The sequence below is a fragment of the Apostichopus japonicus genome, chromosome 19 (genome assembly GCF_037975245.1).
Source record: "Apostichopus japonicus isolate 1M-3 chromosome 19, ASM3797524v1, whole genome shotgun sequence".
Classification (NCBI taxonomy): domain Eukaryota; kingdom Metazoa; phylum Echinodermata; class Holothuroidea; order Aspidochirotida; family Stichopodidae; genus Apostichopus; species Apostichopus japonicus.
The window spans coordinates 13,681,755-13,704,513 of NC_092579.1; the positions used below are offsets into that span (position 1 = coordinate 13,681,755).

The 22,759-nt window shown below is 34.3% G+C and overlaps 1 protein-coding gene across 1 annotated transcript in view; it reads right to left on the bottom strand.

Annotated features, from left to right (window-relative positions):
- LOC139960584 (uncharacterized) overlaps positions 1 to 21,500 on the bottom strand; it is a 74,177-nt gene extending 52,677 nt beyond the window's left edge. Inside the window, exon 1 of the mRNA XM_071959040.1 lies at positions 20,814 to 21,500. The gene's annotated coding sequence lies outside the window, so the exon portion shown is untranslated. The remainder of the gene's footprint in view (positions 1 to 20,813) is intronic.
- Between the last annotated feature and the right edge of the window lie 1,259 nt (positions 21,501 to 22,759).

Genomic DNA, 22,759 nt, shown 5'->3' on the forward strand with positions numbered 1-22,759 from the left:
TTTTCGTTCCTTTTTATTTCTTTGTTGCGAGGAGGTCCTCCTTTCTCTTTTTTTTGTGTGTGTAAAAACGAGCTGCATCCCAATCCATCCGTGTGAAAAATGATATATACCTATAGATGGCGCATACTTTACTGACGTGCACTTTATATAGTGCAACGACAAACACAACAAAAATCACTGAAAGGTCATCTGAAAATGCTTAACGATGTACATAGAGTATTATGTATCCATGTGGTTCTCTATTAATAGTTAATACTGTTATATCTATAACAGATATTTATTTAATACGGTATACATACATACACGCCCACAGCATGTATATACGACGCACTGAGAGGTATGTCGTTTTGTCCTATATGATGCATGAAGCCTTAATTCAATCTTCTTATTCATTACTAAATTTGACCGTGAATGGAGTTAATTTTCCTCCTAAACTATATAAGCCACATAAAATAGACTTTGTTATATATATATATAGGGAAAGTATATCTGGAATAGCTTACATTATAAACAGTTACAGGGAATATATGCTATAGTGTTTCAATTCTGTATATACGGTAGCCGGTTTTGTGTTGGCTTTGAATTTTTTTTCTCATAACATGCTATGGCTCTTACAATACATGTATATACTGCTATACAAAATCTTTCCATTTTTATAGGAATTTGCACCCCACCTTATTTTGTTTTGTTTCTTGCCCAACTTATTTTGTTTTGCTTCTTGCATTTTTATTGCCTTGTGTACGGATACTTTATGGAAACTAAAAGTTATCATTCACTTTACACCCAATAACGTATACTGTATACTTTCATGCATCAATCGCCAGACTCTCCATCATGTATATATATATATCATGTATATATATATATATATATATATTTCACGGTGATATCTGTTCAAGCATGGTCGGCATCCTTTTCCCATTATTACTGTTCTATACGTCTCATTGTTTATCCCCATCTATTCATCACGAAATTATATAAGAGAGCACACGCGGTAACAACTTGTGAAGTGAATCCCTTCGTAGGTTTCTTTTAATTAGCATTTCCCATTAGTCGAAAAAAACCTGTAAGCTTAAAAACGAAACCATTAATTCCCTGCTGTGTCATAATGAAGTCCGTTTTTCGTGTGAAAAATAAAATCCGGCATAGAATCTAAACCTAAGACTAGTACTGCAGTGTAGTTCTGCAATTTGCTCTTTTCGAATTCTTGTTGACAACAGCATTAGAAATTAGCCTCACAATGTGATGTCACTGTATATAAAACTGATGTTAGGATGAATGCACGGCAATCTATAATTTCGTGTATGAAATATTCGGCTCTAACTTATTTTGCCAATTTAAATATATATATATATATACACATATATTTATATATATCTTTCTTTTTTGTATCACCGATACAGCTAAACCGGATACCAAGAAAAAAATACCAGTATGTCCTATCTATACCAATATACGTGCGGGTATATATCGCTAATGTCTATATATCTTCTATACTCTGGCTAATAATTCTGATAACCTATCTGCAAAATATAGAGGAAAATTACGCATGCGATTGATTATTCAGATTTCAGAATATAGTGATGCAAAAGTTCTGTAGTACATAATAATATAATAATGATAATACACACGCACATGCCAGCAGAACATGCAAGCAAGGCTTGTCACTTCATGTGCGCTCTTTACCTATATTGGTTTGGGGATGGGGGGAGGGGAGGGGGGTGATAATTTAATTTGGTTTTGTCACTTTTCGCAGTGATGAATTATTCATTCTGATTATAAGATGTACGGACAATCTTCGTTTAAAATGATCACAGGTTACTTACAATATATGTTTGTTTGTTTTTATTTTGTTGTTGTTGACGTTATGATCATGTCCACCGATTGCGCACGCTCAAACATATACGCGCCAATTAGCATAGCTTATTTACACGCACATGCAGACTTTAAAAGCCATGCATGTTATAAATAAAAAGTAATATAAGCCTTACCATGTTATAAATAAAAAAGAAAGCCTTGCATGTTATAAATAAAGAAGAAAGAAGTGATACTGTATGTTAAACCTCCTTGATTTACTATTTTGAATGAATCAGCAAATCAAGTAATATATTTGAATCACCAAGTGACGTTTTCTGGTCTCTCAAGATAATCCATTACTTACGCCCATACGCTCTGTTCTTTTCGCTATGAATAATTAAACGGTATAAAATAACGCAGATGTTGAATTTGTCACGAAACAAACGACTTGGGTCTTCAAACTGATGATATCATACCGGCCGGTATAGACCGATACTACATAATATGTATGCTGTAAATAAATGTCGACTCTTTTATACTGTTTCCGTTAAGATATAAACATTTCTATAGTTATTATTGACATGCAGTACAATATATTCACTCAGATGATTGTCGAGTAATAAACTTAAAAATATTTGGGCGGGTTAACGTCTGCGGAGGTTGGCAAAGGAAAGGGGTGGGCTGGGGAAGGGGTTGGGTGGGGGAAGGGGAATGGTGTATATATATATATATATATATATATATATATATATATATATATATATATATATATATATACGTCTACTTGTAAACTTCCATCGAATAGTAAAGTATAGTTACAAGTTACTTACTATCTGCTTGAGTATAATATACCTATATATATATATATATATATATATATATATATATATATAAATAATGTCTATAAGTTGTTATATATATAGATGATGAATAATGTCAACTTTAAGTATAGCCAATGAAGATAATTTTCTTAGTAAATGCCACTCTTTAATATACTGCTTATTCATGCCACACTTGAAATCACTTATAGTGACAGCCAGTGACAGTCGATGAATGACAACATTACCAAAATGACTTCCCGATAATTATGTGGTAATCACATTGGTTTTTGATACATCAGCTATAATTAGTCTAAATTTAGCTGGGATGTAGAAAGATTCACTAATATGTAAACAAAGACTACTTCATTATACAATGATGCACTAATGTTAACAAATTTAGACTCAATAAATGAAGGAGTTATATATATACATTATATATACGGAAATAAGAAAGAAGATGTATGTATATATGTATCTAATATATATATATATATATATATATATATATATACACATATATACATATACATATATATTTATATATATATATATATATATATACATATATATATATATATATATATATATATATATATATATATAAATATATATATATATACATATATATACATATATATATATATATATATACATATATATATATATATATATACATATATATATATATATATATATATATATATATATATATATATATATTACATCTATACATACATCTTCTTTCTTTTATCTTCACTTCCCTGTGCGTTTGATTGTTGACTTCGAAAGCTTTCATTTCCTATTTTTACACCACAAAATATTGGTTGTACTTCCCTTATTAGCAAAGAAATTTATAGAATACCTCTGAATCAGGATACCATGCTTCATACGATATAACAACATGCACTTGTCCAACGGAATTGTGTATGTTTTTAAAGGTGGTGTCTTACCCTTTGTCTGACGTCTGTATTTACATAGTTTAAATCCAATACTATATGGCAGACAATACATGTGTTCTTTCCTGTGTTGCGTCGGAAATCTGGGCACTGCCAAGTAAATTATTTAGCCTTAGTATTGTGGTTGAACAATTATGAGTCATTCCGTAAATTTTGGGTCAAGATTACAAATATGTGAGCGTGGGTTTGGTTGTCCTTGCTGTACACACAGAGAAAAGTTATTATTTGAAGAAAAAATGACCAAATGGCACACTTTATTTTCTACTATAATGACAGTAATACTCCATTTGGCTAGACATTTCTTTGATCGAAATTAAAGTTGCTCAAAATTTGGCTAGCAACAAATTTATGTGGTCTTTTAAATTTTGTAACGATTAGTTAATTAATATTATATTATGTGTGTTACCTTGCTGCTTTTAATTAGCAAATAAAATTGCTGATAATCAGCAACCCAGTGACATGTGATCGCCGAAACTGTCACAAAGTGAGGCACACTAGATTATGGAATGACCCAAAATGTAAATGTACGTAGTATGTGAATAGTCTGTCGTCTGCATACTGTAAAATGCAACAAAGGTCCCTCGGCATTCACCTACACGTGCAGCGACCGACTTACATATTCAACCGTCAGCTAGGCGTCAGTATCCTTACATATTCTTTACGAAAAGTCACCGAAGATAGAAACCCAATCATTTCCCCTTTTCTTTCTTTCGTGGTTTAGTTACCGTACTCCACGGAAGATGGTTTTACCAAGGCTGGGGAGGCTTCTCACCCCTCCCCACCCCCACCCCCACCCCCGATTGATGTTAGCACCCATTTCCTCTGGCTAGTTCCTGTTTAGTTTTGTATGCTTCCATTCTGAATAATTTGCTTGCCTTCTCTGCATCTTTCCAGCTTTCCCTCTATTTATTATGTTTTTTTTTTAAATTTATATCCGCCAGCCTGCAGGAGCTGTGCTCGAACAGGTTTGTCCTCCACCACCCCATCCCACCCCCCTCTCACACCAGAACACCAAACTTGCAACTCTCAATCCCTGCAGTCGTCTTAGATCGAGACTTGTATAACAACTGTGTGATCATCAAGGTGAATATAGTTCTACCAAGAGTCCCTCCCCTTCAAGAGCAAGGAATAGATAGATATATGTATACAAATGTGATCCTCAGATGTAAATTGTAGAACGAACAAGACTGTTACATTTGGCATTCAATAACGAACAAGCAACAACGTCCCCGGTAATTCTAAGTGATCGATATTATTTCAACTTTATAAGGGAACATAACAAACATAACACACCAACAAAGGCAGACAAAAGATCTAATCTATACCGTAAGCGGTTTTGGATTCTTTGGTCTGATCTAATAGGTCGATGAGTCTTTTTGTGTGTTTGCTTCTTGTCGCCGTGTTAATGTTTTATTGGTTCTTCTTTCTTTCCATTCTTAATTCTTTTCTTTCTTTTTCCATGCCTGTTCATTTTCTTTTCTTTCAGTGACCGAGAGAAACGATAAAAGACTTCAGTCCGTTTTTTTGTTGTTGAAAGATTGCATTATACCAAAAGAAAATGCATAAGAATGAAAGAAAACTTGATTCGGGTAAGAGGAAGACGAATAAAATTCCAGTAAACCTATAAAATTTCTAAAATTTCACAAGGAAAAATGTACGGTGCCGTATATGTTAGTCTTCGCCAATGCCATAGATTCGGAAAACGGAGGAAGTGGGCAGTGACCCGGAAGTGGGTCAATGTTAGCAAAATCTGTTGACAGGCTTATAGTAGATTATACGTAGTCGCGAACTTGTTTATTTGATTGAAGCGGAATATATAGGAACAGGTGAAGTATAAATATGTTTCCACGGGACGTTTAATTAGACGTTACATAAGGACAATATTTTACGCTGACCTGGGCATTGAACATTGATATCATCTGCGAATTTCCGAACTTAAAATGTGTGCGACTGAATAATGACCCGCATAAACGGTAACTTTTATCGTCACTTCAGTACACACACACACACACACATACACCTACATTATATATATATATGTACATTATATGTATATATATATATATATATATATATATGCATAACTTTCTTTGAAATGTTACATACATTCATTTACAAAATTACCCCTTTTAGACCGACGGTAATTGGCCTGCCAGTAACAGATTCACAATTCAGTTTCGTTTTCGGAGATGATCAGAATCTATTCAGCGAGCATATATAGCTATTCCACCTTGCCAACTATAGTGGTTGTATATGACTACATCGAAACGTACTTAAAAACAGAATTAAATTAAATCACAAAATATGAAATTAACAATCAAATTTGATTCAAAATTGTAAGACAGCGTTGGCGTTATAACTATTATTTTTTCATCCAAGGAATTTGATAAGCCTGAACAGTTTTGAATGAAACTCATGTTTTGCTACGCTAAAGCTTTACAATCAGTACTGATGTATACTGCGACTTAATTGACCTATTTGCATACACCGTATGGTAATTTTGACGAGGAACTTAAAAGGCCGTAACAGCGTAAAAGGTCTGTGACTAATATTTTAGCTTACGGCGGAAAAATGGGGGAAAAGAAATGTCTGAAATTCTAGAAATGAAAATACTGCAATAAGTTATGTGATCAACATTGACGGGCATATAGGTAGTATTCATCACACAATTTATACATCACAAACTGCAAAGCCTGACCACTTAGTCCAGTATGTATAAGCCTACGTATTCTCGCAGACATCGAGGTTAAATATACTGTGCAAACATCATTTTAGACGTATGCACAGTCTAAATGGAGATCCCTTGCCCGTGACAACACACTATATGTACTGACCGACTGATATATAACAGAAAGCAAGCACACTGCTGGCGTTAACCAATAACGGTAATTACCCGCACAGCTACTGTACGTATAAGGTATAATGGCAAACATGCACACAATAAGCTACTACCTGCACTGCATTATTAAAGACAGTATAGTACTAGTAGTATATACCGCTCTATTTGTAACGCACACAACGCTATTGTGACTGTAGCCTTTTATGTAAAACTGAAGATTTACTTAGAAGACCAGAGACTTTATCGAGAATTTTTGCTCCTATACGCAGAAATGTGTATGAATATACATTTGATGTAAAGGTATTAGTATTATATAATATTACATGGTAAACCAAAACCGGCTATAGATATAATGAAATATATACTGAATATAGCAGTCGAAAAGGTACATTATTTGTTTCCATAGTAACAAAATTTACCGTACACGGCTTTGCAATTGCCACTTTTGGTTTCGCGGTTTTCACAGTAAACAGGGATATTGCGCAAAACAAGAAAAAAAAGAAGGTTGGGCTCAGTATTAAAGTCATCGTATAAACTTAAAGAAAATGGATATTCTTACAACATGTATGATCATACTATGAATGTCGTCCAAGCTCTTTTCTACAGGATCACATATTTAGACTTGAGTTGCGATAAACATGTCTGCTTTAAGCAAAACTTCAATGGTTTATAGCCCTGGTATTTCAACAGCTTTTGTTTGGTGACCCAAATATTTCATGAACATGGCGACCCTCTTAGTGAGAATATTGTGGCAATGAGGAGGGGGGTCTACGGGGAGGAGGTGTCCCCGGGCCATACCCTTTAAGAACATTTTTAATATGATTAAGAGTTCTTGGTTGCAAAAAGGCCGGTTAGGCTATATTTTGCACCTCTTGAAGTAATTATCAAGATTTCATGATTTTCAGAGTTTTCCCCCCACGAACATCGACAATTCCGTTTTCCTTCCGAATCGGGTTGACGACCAAAAAAAAAAAAAAATGGGCGACCCTAAGAAGGGACTACCCCAGGGGTTTAGCACAAAATCAACACAAGCGGAAACGGCAATTGTAGTTATACCGCGGTATAGCCGCAAGATAAACTTTCATTATATATACGTGCGAGTACCAAAAATCAGCTCTGCAGTACATATTGTCCAGATTAGGCTGCTATAACTTCGCGAATGGTAGATTCTGAAGAGATGATTTGCGATAACAGGGGGTTGGGGGGGGGGGGTTCAAGGGGGTAGTACTAAATGTAACCAGTTATTAGGCTAGGTTGGTGGGAAGGTGCGATAGTAGAGTCGAGACAGGTAAGAGAGGAGCTAATTAAATATTCTCGGTCTCAACAACGTTGTATAGCCCGAATGGAAAGATATATATCGTCGTAATTCGTCCCATCTTTAGCTGTAGCAGAAATAAACTCGCATTTTCCGCACGCATGATGGCTGGATATAGATAAAGTCTTCTAACAAAACAAAATATATTGCAATTAGTTCTTGAATTGTGAATTCGTGAACAAATGTACTGTAGTTCGGGTCTTGTACCGAATCCCACAAAAAAAAAAAAAAAAAATTATTGACTTTGTATTAAATGTTTAAATAAAGCTTTGTAAATTTCATTTGACTCTAGATAGAAAGGTCACTTAGTGCACAGAGTAAGGGAATAACCCATACTTTTGTTTTATATGTTATTAACTTTGTATTAAATCTTCAAATAAAAAGTTTTGTAAATTTCATTGACTCTATATAGAAAGGTCATTTAGTGCACAAAAGTTAGGGAATTACCCACTCTTTTATTGTACATGTCTTGCTTTTGTGACCTATGTATAAGGAAAACTGACCGGTAGTATGATGCAATAGAATTATTATACTCCGTGTTCATACCGTATGGTGTGGCTCATCTAAACATTCTTTCATTTTCCACATAATTTGAATTCACTGAAATTGTCAATATAGCATTTCAAGCAAAAGTGTCTCATTATCATAATGTTGTGTGTATCCTTACAGATATATCTGCATCTCCTACATTATGCGCATATATACTGTTGCGTGATTCTTGTAACTAGGAACATTTTGTAGCAAAAAATATTGCGTCAGAAAACTGCTCATATATGTAGTTGAACGCAACTGTCTTAGCCTATATCAATATAAATGTATTGTTTAAGTCATATTTGATATTGAAATAGCACAATGTCTTTCACTTTTTATGAACCAACGCAACGCAATAAAAAGTACATCCTTTTGTGGGACACGGTGTTGGATTACAACAAGATTAATAACACATACATTAAAGAAGTATATTCAAATTGTAGAATATATAACCTCATTGAGGCTCAGTTCGGGAGAGTGGCATATATTCAAGCATACGTTATGTAATGAATATATATATATATATATATATATATATACGCATGGCTGTATAATAACGACGCCATATTCTAACGTAATTACACACATAACTATAAACAAAATTATGACTTGTTCGTTTCATTTAATTCTTTACATGTTATATAGTTTATTCCAAACGAAATATTCTGCATTTAATTATAAGTACCGTGACCCATATCACTCTTGGTAGAGTTATTTATTGAGATTCGTCTTGAGTGACGAACTGTAGTATAATTGCGGCCCGACTAATTATCTAAACTGATCTTTTTTCTTCTTCCTTTTTCATCTTTTTGCTTAATTGGTCATGTACTGGAATTAAAATAGGTAAAGACATAGTTAAAACGATGGACTTATAAAACTGACCTACGAGAATCGTATTGGGAGTATCATATACATAACAATGCACGCGCGCCCACTACTACTATGACGTCATAAAATGACACGTAACAAACTCTGCCTCGGTTTGTACAGGGCCTAGTTACACGAAAATAAACTGATCTTTTGGTGATGGGTATCCAGAAAATGCAAGAAAATGGATACGTACACCGTATGTTGGTCAAGTTGTTTGATGAAAAACGACATTTGGAATAAATTAAGGAACATTTTGCAATTCATGACAACACTTCGTTTCTGGGTACAAACACCTGCTATAAATATCTATGAATTTGTGTAGCACTTTGATTATTTTGCATAGCAATTATAGATCTGCGAGACCAAGATACGGTTATTTTACACTTGTAAAATTATTCCATGCATAACATACACATATTTCTGTTATAATATATATTGATAAATTATATATAAATATATATCGAAATAGGTCATGTTAATATGTGAACGTATATAGGTCGCTGTAACAACAAAATAACGCCAATAGGTATCAAATCCCATCCATGTACAGTATGACCAAAATGAAAGTGGTCAATAACCTAGTTACGATATGTAAATGTGTTATAAACAAGGTTCTACAGTACTATGTGTTAAATTTATAGACTCATATAATGATGCGCGTTTCTAATTACACCAAATGTGCTGAGATGTATTGTGACTAATTAATTCTCGTTTTGTTATTTACATTTAATCATTTTACAATGACTATGATGCTCGTATACTACACCAAAATCACAAAGAAGTATAGGCTAGAAGGCAAAAAAAGACGTATTTATTCATAAAATTAATTCTATAAAGCGGGGGATTAATATGTTTAGAATTCCCCACAAAGTTATAGTGTGAACTAAAAATCTATACAGGCCTAGTTGAAGACGAATAACGTGGGTTAAAAAAAATCATAGGATATCATAATTAACAACTTTAATTCTCAAATTTCAAATTTGACGAGTAAAACCTGTATAGGAACATTAGTCCGACCACAAGACCTAAATCTGATATATACAGCGTATCTCAGCTGTTTGTCACACTAATGCAAGAGCCAGGGAGCTACCATTAATGGTAACTCCTTGCAGGGTATACTGCCGGAGATACAATTACAGTAGAACATCGGAAAACATGCATACCAATGGGGCGATAGGTTATGCTTAAATGTGTCAAGATTAAATGTGTCAAGATGAAACTATCAGCCGTTACTTTTCAAAAACATAAAAAATAAAAGTATTGTATTACAAACAAAGCTGCCCAAGAAATTTGGCGGTATACTTGAAGGGTAAATAAAAATCATCTTAATCAACTCTGCATATGTTTCTACCAAACTCAGAATATATCTAAGTATCTCGCTACGAAACGCAGATTGTTAAAAAATTTCGGAATGGTATCTATACTCCAGAAGTATACGATAAAGTAGGCGGTGACACGATAGTGGGTTAGAACGGAGGCAGTCATGATACGGTACTCTAAAATTTACCAACTTTTGACGGTTATGGTAGATAGTTGGGAAAGGACATGACTTGAATGGAGATAGGGATAAGTGAGGAATGAAGTAAATAAATATACACGGCATGTAATGACACACGAGAACTGTTAGTGTAGGTATGCGGTATTTAAATTACATGCACATTTATATGTATAGGCTACACAATAGCCACTAAATATATATATACCTATACGATCGCTCGCTATACAGAGCAGAGGCAGACAATCCATCACGTGATATGTCCTGTGACGGACTTGCGCAAAACAAGCCTATACATATAGTATTCTGCAAAGTAATACCGGGATTATATACGGGTACTATAGGTTACTGAATGACCGCCATCAATGAACACGGGATACATTCTCAATAGTTATCTCTTCTCCGCATATAGTAACACAATTCTATAGATGCCTTTAATTATATTATATAGGCTAATTACATAGCATTTACCGTAAGGTGTGCATTCGGTTTCCTTCATACATGAACGAACTTTCTTCAATCCGGCACGGAAGGTTTTTTCTCAGTTTTCATATAAATAATCAGTTTTCGCTTGGTCATAATGTTACGTAATGCAGCCATCGTCAACTTGTCAAATTGTCATCCGTTATAGAAGAACTTAATTAAATGCAAACTAATTGGCTTCATTCACGAAATTACTGAAAAGTTTCTCAATATTCATTATAAATCCGCAACATTGACTTGTTCATACCGATGTCCCGTATGTGACTTAATTGCAACAATGACAAAATACCACCTGCTGTCGTATCTGTTGCAATTGTATCTTTCTTTCGCGATTTTGTTCTGCTTTTTTCATTTTTTTCCCCTTCTTCTTCTTCTTCTTTTTCCTATTGGGACGTTAAAAAAACGACCCGTGTGTAAATCATGTTTGAAAACAATTCGCACGGAAAGTTTTTTTTTTGGTTTTGGTATAACTATCACCGCACACAACATGCAATAACTATACGGCCATTTTAGTCGCCGGTATCAAAATAAAGTCACCTTCGAAAAGTGTTTTTACCTTCTTCAAAGTGTGCGTACATAATACAGTCGCAATGACACCCGTTCCAATAGCATGCATAGGCCTATATAGATGCGATCAAGCGAGGTTTTATTGGAAATTCTCCGTGTAATTACATACAGCACATGGTGGCACTCACTTGCACGTACATATATAGCTTCGAGCCAGGTAAGAGAGGACCGAAATACAATAAATAATGTCTTTCATCAGAATGAAACACTGAATGTCATTCTGAATACGATTAGGCGCACACCATGGCGCGAGTTCTTTCTGTTAAAGGATTTATACAGTAACTATAGTTAACATTTACTATGTACGCTATGTGTACATTTTTAAGCTCCTCTTCCCCTTTCTCATACTTGTATTGCAAATGCAACGTTGATAGTTGAATTGCTAATTTCGTTGTCGTCTTGTTTAATTTTTCAACCTTTTCTTATCTCTCATTCGTAGTAAATTGGACAACAGTGTACTCAGAATTACAACAACGCCATTACCGTAGTAGTTTTCTGTCAAATTATTTCTAAGAAAACAAAAAGTTGGGAATTAAAATCAGCAAATAAACGAGTTGCTTACGGCTTTTTCTGTATGATATATGGTAAAAATTGCGACCTTCTTAATAACATATAAACTCACATGGTTTTACGTACGATATACTTACTGTTTATATACTTGTTATAGTCTAACACTGACTTGATTCCCACAAGGAAGGCATTGATGACAATGTGTAAACCACGTAGGCTACTTCGAACAATATAAGCCACACACTAATATGTTATACGAATCTCGTAAATATGTGTATAGGCTGATATATACTAACAGCGTACACATTCAAAGCCAAGATTCCGAGAACCACCAGCACATGTGGTATTTAATATGTCATTTGATGGGTATCTGTAATTTAGTCATTCCAATTTTCAAGATTAAAAAATGATTCATTGCTTTAATAGTAAGCCCCCGTTCGTTTTAAATTGCATATTTTGTTTTCTTTCTTTCTTTACACAATTTAAATCGATAATGTTTCTCAATAATTGACGTAATGGGAAATGACGTTAACGCTACAACTTATTATTATTATTGTAGGACGACTTGTAATTTCGTGTACAGCTTACATCATACATGCTCATTATGACTAGTTTGTCAATAGGACTATAGCAAGCAACATCAGTCTACGACACTAAGTTTCGTTAACGAAATAGTTGCATGCTTTTCATAACCTTTACACACATCAGTACTATTTTAACGAGCAAAATTCACCATACTTTATTTTATTTTTTAATTTCTTTATTTTTTTATCCTGCATTTGCATACATACACACACACACATATATATGTCTATATATATATATATATATATATATATATATATATATATATATATATATATATATATATATATATATATATATATATATGCAGGTATACTGTATAATCTAATAAACATAACTATCACCGATACATACAGTATATATTCCTTAGTGACTGTATCATTCAACAATGTCTGAATCATAGAATCGACTTGACAGATCCAGAAGGCTAAATGTTTTAACATTACATTAATTATGGAAAACTGCAACAGGAGAGCTTGTAAGAATGTCACTAATTTCAAATGATGAATGTATTACATATGGTAAAATATCAAATAAATCAATAAAGATAAAGAGAAACATCTATATTCTCAAATCGTCTGCTCTAATCCAATCGTGGGCGGGGACTCTATTTGAAAAAAAAAGCCAAGGTTTCCGAGAAACCCTCTCTTAAAATTCATTCCTTTTATATTGCTTTTCGTTTTATCTCTTTTATATATTTATTTATTGGGTATGTTTGTTGGGTGTTTTTTTTTATCCATTTATTTCTCCTCTCTTCTTCTCTCTCACAGGTCTGCAGTACCTGTGTATATAAAGTATACCCTACATATTTTGCAAAGTCATCGTAAGAGCTGCCGCTAAAAAAAAAACGTAATTCTGTGCCTCCTAATAATTCTGGGGAAAATCACTTGAAAAAGGATTTATTTTACATAGTGAAAATTATGTCATCATTTATAATGAAAAAAAAAAGGAAAAAAAAAAAAAGGTTGAATGAGGCCCCGTTTCCCTCTCCATGATTTGTATTTTACTTTATTACTTATTAATGTTAAGTTTTGTATAAAAAAAAAGACCATGTTATACACGGGTCAATATATTTGTACAGAACCACGGTACATGGTGAAAACCCCGGGAACTGCATTTTAGAACGAGTACAGAGGGATGGGCAAGTCTCAGTCGGCTGCAGACCTAACACACACAGTGCACACACATACCAGAGTAGCAGCTCCCTGCACACACACGCACACCACAACGTATTCAATCATGTACTACAAGTTAACTACGTTATAAGATAAAAAATAGTCCTTTAAAATTTGTTGAATACATTTGTTATACATTTCCGCTATTCCTAGACATCTGAATTTGTTATTATAATTTCTGCAGGTGCAAGAGAGAAGGACTCAGCGGTCATGAGCTGATTTACGCCATGAATGGAGCATTTCCATTTTTTCAGCTCATTTAAATACCGAATTTAATTGAAACTTCGTTGCATCACCATTATCTTTCTCAGTAAGCCCGGCGGGATGAGGGGGAGTGGGGTGGGGGATAGGTGGGTGGATGGGTTGGAAGTGAAACTACAACATGAGTTTGCTGGACTGTTTGTCTGCTAATAACGGTATCGAAACACGTCTCCGTTAAATGAGTAAAGAAAGTGACGAGAATGAAAAAAAAAACATTGCAAACCACATATGCACATAATGACTTATCTAACACTTAATAATGTTGAGGAATATCTTTGAGTCGGCCATAGTGACCAAAGTCATACAGCTAAAAGAGCTAAGACATTAGAAATGGTCTATTGCCAACCATTTGTGGGTTGGCACTAACTGGTGAGTTATTTTCTATACAGAATACTGAGTCTACAAACACACACACATATATATACACTGTTTTCAAATCTCTGAACTATACGTTGTAATTTGATAATTGTATTCATTGCTCTACGAGTTCGATGACGTAGCAGGTGGTATTCAGAGTAGTATTAAAATTGATCTTCCCTCTGTAGGAGTATGCAGGTAGGGTAAGACACTGATTAAGTCAAAATACAGGTTGTTACTGTCGTGGTTCACACGTACAGTACATAGAACATACTCCCATCACATACACCCAATACATCACAATCCCATCCAGACCCTTAATCCTACCAATAACACACACTGAGACGTTACCTACATCTGTCTATAACCACATGCCATCAATTTATCATATATCACTCCGGATTTATGTATTACATATTGCCAAAAATAGATACAAGTTAACCTTCACGATATTATACGCTTGAATCATTTTTGTCTTCTTGGAACCAGACAAAAAAAAAATCAACTGAAACCAAACCGATTTACAATAAAGTCTTTAATTCTTTCAATGTTAGATGTCGGCACTATATGTAAAATGAGTGCTTTATTTACAACACGCTATAGCGACTCACTGTCATTACACCAAACTAAAGATTACTCTATATATCATCAACATGTATTTTAGGCTCGTCGATTAAACCAGCGTTTTGAGTTGATTTTCATCAAGTTTTCGATACCAAAATGCCAAAATTATACCGTTCAGTAACTCGAATATTGTCAAAACTCATATTAGAACTGACGAAGTTAAAAGTTCTTTGTTTCCTTCTTTTTAAACTTAATTTTTCCAAACTGTTGCTCGAGTGGAATTAATACCCTGGCATGACTCGCGAGAAGTGCACATGGTTAAATTATTACATATATCAGACGCCAAAAGTCGCTTCCATTACGGTACGTTCTACAAAACGCATTTGCATTGATGATTTTTAGAAGAAGAACGATGATACGCGGCAGGTATATAACACGTATATATTATGCTACCATAATAGCTTCCTACCATGCATTTTTCTCTCACTAAACGTTAATTAACAAAGTTACTTTTCCCATGGTGTACACGCCTTTAAATACTTTTTTTCAACCACAATTTATGTCATACATGGGATGATAAGACCATTCGGTGCAAATTTAATTCTTTTGTTTTTCTCTATAATCCTCATATTGTATTCGTACCAAAAGAAAGAAAGAAAATAATAATAATAATAATATAGTTTGTTAGAACCAAAACTTCCTGGAACGGTTACAGTAGTCAAGAAACGTAAGTTCGCATTGAAAATGATCCATCTAAATTCAGTATCGGTTCCATAGTACCAGCGGAATTTAAAGAGCAATTCTCCAATGATCTCAGCAGGAGACAAACGGGTTTCACAAGAGCATGAACATGAATGGCTGCTATAAGTCTCAATATTTCTCAATGTTCGTGATGTATTTTTACGCTTCCTCGCACAACCATTGTCACCAACTGATACGATACGGGTTATATATATATATATTCGAGTCATACCAGTAATTTCGAAATTTATAAATTTGATGTGCTCTCATACAATACCTAGACCTGTATAGAGTTATAAAACACAATACCACGTGTAACTATATCTTGTAGCGTTTGAAAAAACTTCTTTTTTATTCATCGTATTGAATAATTATGGTAAAATAATAACAAAAACAAAATTCTGATAGTATAAAACCGCTTTCTCCATACTTTTGTCTCAGTGACATAGCCTTATTGACAATTGTCAACAGTTTACTTATAAATTTGAAAACCTAAACAATTTTGCATTTCAGCGAAAACTAAACAGTTCATGTCACATCCCTTCAAAATTTTTGGAGGTCGAACATAAATTCCCTTCACCTGCTTCCGAATTTGCCAATGTCTGCAACTTCTTTTTTTTTTTTTTAGGCCTTCCAGGGTATGTATTTGCCTGTTCGCATGTTTACTTATCGACACTTCCGTGGAATTAAATACACATAAAAGATCCACATCATATGTACAATAATAATAGACCTTTACTATTGTATAATTTTATTTTAGTTCTTCAACATATTCCTCCTTTTACTTGAGTTTATCCTACTTCAATACAAAGTGAATATTTTGTTGTTCAGGTCTAGTGTTATCTCGACCTTTTTTTTTTTTTTTTTTTTTTTGGGCGGTCGCTCTTGAGAGCCTCTTCAAATAGAAAATACCACTACAGCGCATGCACTACAGTGGTGTACAAAGCACTATTCTAACATGATCAGGTGGTGTTTTATGCAGGTTAATGCCTTTAACGATGGTTCTCCATATTACTAGCATTGGTTGTATGTATATACGTATGTGTGTGCGTGTGTGAGTGTGTATGTACAGCCTGCCTATTGGAGGCCCTGTCAATAACCGCGAACATTGAGGATTATTACAATACAGTGGGTACTAACAACTGTAGCGGAGATACAAACAGATTATTTGGTAACCGCACGCAAATCAATAATCGCATTCTCTACAAAGCTACAAGGTACTGGATTTTTCACACCGCAGTGAGCCGTGTATTTGAGTAATGGAATCGTGCTTGGAATTCGTAGAAAACGCTAGGATTTACTGCAGAAATGGGCAAAATATTTCCTCAATTTAGTGGAACATTATATCTGGAATTTTCCTAACATTTAAATAAAATGTATGAAAACAGAAATGATGAGAAGAAGAAAAAAAAAACACCGGTGTGTTCCACATATACTAATTAAATATAACAGGCATTTTCAGAAAAAAAAGTTCGTTGGTTATCATTTCCAAATTGATGGATTAGGATAAAATCGTACTTGTGATTAATGTCTCTTTTGTTATCTTCATCTTAGAAGACGTCAACAAAACAGGTCATGCCGTTCAAACATGAAAGGTACAACCTGTTTTCGCTTCGTGCAAGTTTCTATATTAATACCGTTTGCGTTAACGGCAAGGGACACTGTCAACGTTGCCTTAGCTATATAGGCTTTACATTATCTTAACCACGTATGGTTCTTTGACATTTCACGTTAGTTAGTTCCTCTGCCTTGCAAAATAACAAAATTACCGCATGAATGGGTCGTACCTAAGATATTACAAAAGGACTGCTACCCACGGTTTTGTAGCCATCTATAGTGTTATTACGTATGCAAATGACCTCGTATGTCCACTTAAAGTTAATGACACAAACCGAGACTCGGAAATGCCAAAAAGAAAGAAAAAAATTCTTATTACGTTTGCGGTAACAAAATCATATTCGTTTTTTTTTTTTTTTTTTTTTTTAATTACGTTATCATTGTTTTTTTTTTGCATCCAGGCAGATGTGGAAATTGACGTTATCCGTATGGAGTTGAAGAGGAGGGGTGGGGGAGGGCGGGGAAACCTATAACAGTTTGATAAGCCTATTGTTCTGTTTGTCAAATAGCAACATTCTTGTCACTTTTTATAGAATTCTGTACGCATCAGTAATATTGAAGATATGGTTCGTACCTTCGAGCACACTATAATATACTGTCCATACGAAAATATCGCTACAAACATTCATACATGTCACAAGGCTCACACGACAAAATCAGGATCGATCCACCCACATTAAATATGTAGAAATAACGAAAGTACTCAGAAAATGAGTACTTTTCTTGACGAAACTCAATTTCACTGCACGTTTTAACGCCTTCTGTGGGGGTTTCCAAGTTGTGTTTACCTGTGCATTTGATAAGGCATGAATAAATAAAAATGCTCGAATAAAAACTAATTAAAAAAATAACAAATACGGGATAGCTAAGATAACAACAGCATTATCGCCAACAAGTGGAATACTGGCTTAACACTGAACATATACCCGCTGTCTGTGCGACGACTACGGTATATTTACACCGTCAGTGGCCAGGCCGACCTCCCTTCACTTATTCTATTGTCAAAAAGACAAAAACGAACAGCTTGTCTGCATACCCAGGAATACCAACGAAAAACCATAAAAGCAAAATTTTAGTCATTAATGACTAGAAATACGTAAGTGTAGGAAACCGGAAGCAATGTTGGGAGAATTATTTCTATTTTTAGCCGGAAATCTAAAAATAAACACTTAAAAATGCAATATTTTACACAGAAATTTGACGACTACAATGGTACAGAATGTGCTCGTATGCCGTAGAAAAGGAAAAATCATTCGGTTTTAAATTTGCCACTCTTCTTCTTTGTAACTTGACGTTAGGTGACATTGAAAAATGTTAAATGCTTAAGTACATAGCCACATTTTTGCCTTTAACATTTATTCCTTTTTTTTTCCTGCGTTTTTTTTCCATATCATCCTTTTATTGAATACATGCGAATGTGAGTGTCATTCGAAAGCACAGTAATGGACTCTTCGTTAGTGACGTAAACTTTGACTACTTACATCATTTGGAAGTATTATGAAGCACTTTCTGTCTCTCTCTCTCTCTCTCTCGCAAACACACTACTTATGCATGCGCAAACCAAATGACATAAAGACAGAACATATCGTGTGTGTTGCATGACATGGACCGATGGACACGCTATAGATTTAACGGGCGAGTACGGTTTATTGGTAAATGAAAGACTCCTGTATTACTAGTAGGCTTAACACAGAACAATTAGTTTTGATTAATATGTGTTAAACCATTGGAAATTACACTTGGCATAAAACAAGTAGGGTCTCATTTCGAATTAATTTGCATAAATCGGATAATGAAAGTATAAGGTAGAATGACAGTCTTGTATACAGGTACAAAAAAAAAAAAATTGATCTCCATTTCAAGAAAGGGTGACATGGTTGATTCGACGTAAAATATTTGCCCTTCCTCACAACACTTTTATAGTGAGGCCAAAAAAAAAAAAAAAAAAGAATGTGTAATGACGAATACTCTGTACTAGTCACTCGGGCTCCATTAGAAATCGGCACATTTTGTCTAAAATTAATTATGGATTGAAAAATGGAAATACGTACGTACAAATATATTCAGTCTTATACAATATAAAAAATAAACTATGGATGATTTTTAAAATTTTATTTCTTGCTGGCCTTGTATTGATTTAGAGTTGCTACCGTATTGCTAGCTTTTGGAGGAATTCAAGTGTATTATTAGTCATTCAGCCATTCTCTTCAGTGTGTTGCGTACTGGTAAACGATTATTTAAATGCTGTTTGTTATTGTTGTGTATTAGTTTATTTTGTACGGCAAAATTTGGTTGACATGAAGGAATGTAAAATATTGATAAAAGTATGAATATGGCACAATGTAGTAAGAATTACTCGGAATATAATTTAACAAAGTTTGGCAAGTAAAAATTTGGAGATTTGAAAAATTCTATATTAAACCAAACTTCTCACTTCTGTTAAAAAAAAAATTGAGAAATTTTATCAAAATATTCGGACGTTGTATGGTCGTAATCAAATCTTATACCGCTCGAAGTTTTTTTGTGAAACTGGCTTCGAAACAACATTACTGGCTGTCAATTGAAAATAATTGTTTTTCGGAACTTGTTGTATAAACCTTCTTGATAAACAGTATAAACAATGAGCGTTTGATAATTCATTAAATGAGTCAACATATATTTTTCCCACATGTTTTTCAGTAACTAGAATAATAAAGTATGCTATTCACGCCATCGTCTGTCGCACAGGCCGTTGGTAATATAATATACCCTGTTACTGCACTAAAAACTAACACTGTTATGAAACGGAAGATTTGCTTTCGAATCAACCGGCGCTCACGGTACACACTCCGAGCAACAACCCCTTTATACGTACCTTGTTTACAACAACCTCGTATCGACTGAATTGCACACAAACAGTAGCTATTAAAACTTATGTGTGGTGACACAGGCGAAAAGTGTTTTCTGGTTAAAGGAAGCTGTTGAAAATATATCACGTTCGGTACAATATGTACTATGATTAAACCAATAAATGACATAGGCTACGGTTGATCATTATTTTAAAATTTCCATATTTTCATCGAATCAATTTTTGTTTTAAAAAAAAAACATTTACTATTGCGACTTAATGAATGAACGGGTCGGTGGTTAAGAAATTGAATCCCTAAAAAGATACGACAACCATAACGCACTGTACCATATCAGCATGGACAAAATATCTTGGCAAAACCCCAAATTCACTACCACTAACATAAAACGGTGTGTTTCTAATCTTATCGGTTGTATTTTTGTAAATTAGTATTTTTTTTTGTAAATTACTAAGTCGTAGGGAATAAACGAAGTCTACTTACCATCAACTACTGCAAATTATAAGTCTACGAACAGGACTGTTTTTCGTAATAGTAAAGCTCCGTAGGGTTATGAATCCAGCACGAAAAGAAAAACATTAGAAATTCATAAAATATCATTTACAAAACTGATATTAATAAAATACAAGTAAAACAATTGGAACGACTCTGAAATATATTACACACAGTATTTTCTTTCCTTCTCTCTTGTCAATCTGAGCCTTTCACTTGTTCCAACAGCAGTTGGCTTGTCGGGTTCTTTGAAAATAATCGTTCACTTTTTCGCAACACAACCCGTTAACTACGATTAAATTTGCTCCGTAAATGTGGAACAAGTGAAACACTTTAGGCCTAGGCTACCACATTTACGACACGGATTGTATAAGCAGCAAGAAAATTCTCTCCAAAGTCAAGCTCGCCCACTAAGTAAGGCTTAATTCCATTTGAGCGTTAGATGGCACTTTTGTTATAAAATACTGTTGGTTGGCTCTCAATATCCTCACGAGAAAAATATAGTAGGAATCCAATATTAGCCCTGGCAAGTTTCAAATGTTGGCAAACTGAATAACGGCTAACATGCTTTGGTACAGTGTGTCGGTATGGTTGCACACAACGTACGTTTACTGTGTACAGTTGTTTTGCACACACGAACACTAACTTACTTGCATGCGCTGGCATGCTACAGATCACCGCCTTTGATTATTGCCGATATCCTACAAGAAAACACTAGTGATATGCATATTCATATATGTTTATTAATATCGCTATGGAGTCTCAAAGAACCTCTTACTCTGATTGGTCGATGATTACCAAATAACTGAATGAACGTAGAAATGACTATTCATATCAATTGTTCACGATTTGATTACTTACTGTTGTGGTTTCTAAACAACCAGAGGGTTTAAAGGACTGCTCAGACCCACCATAGTGTTTTCAACTCCGGTTGTCAAATTCAGACCTTCCTTGTATCAGCGGGCAATTTACGTTTCAAGGGGAAGCCAAATTAAAAACCGGGATTTGTAATACGACTCAAAAACCGTTTGACAAAAGGATTGCACCGTAACGGAGTGCACTGACATCTCTTTGAAATTGCTAGAATAGATTCTTAATACTGCCTCTCAAAGGTTCGTTGAACACTTTATAGTGTCGGTTTCTAACGAGAATGGTAAACGTTAGAAGGGGTTAGGCTTCATTGACGAACAGAAAGTAGCATGAAGAAGATGAAGATTTGCCGCCTCTGTTTACGAACGGAGTCTCTCACCGGGTTATATTTGGACAAGCTGAATTTTCCCATTAAACCAGTTTCAATAGTTTGGTACAGAGCGAGAAAGGGGGAGGGGATCAGGTTTTCCAATTCGGTGTCAATAGAAAGGTTAATTACAAAGAAGAATGTTATTAAGGAATACGGGAACTATGGATAATAGGAAATATGAGTGGCGTTGGCACAAAGTAAAATATTTTTACAAATAATCATGAACATACCCCAACACACTTTAACGCATTCATTATATATGTATATATTTATTTACATTTATATATATATATTCATTTTTTTGTTCTCTCTGCCTTTTTGGGTGCTTTTTGTCAAAATGTAGACACACTTTTCCCTTTGGAATACTTCTGCAGTGCGCCTCAATTTTCCTAAGATTATTCCCAAAGGACAAACTCTAGGCATGTGGTTCTGCAATACAAAGAGGTACTTCCATGCATGTGCTGAAGAGGTTGCAATAACACACACTTTATCTTTATAACCATAAACAGATGAAAATGAGAGTTTAGGTCACAGTACAGGTATAGCATATTATTGTTTGTGACATTTACAAAATATTTCCGTGAGCATGTATAAACTAAAGTGACGGTATTTTTATGATAATAAATATCATACATCGATACTTTTTTGTTACATTTGAAGCAGCATTTTCAGTTGATTTTGGCCAATATACGTAGAT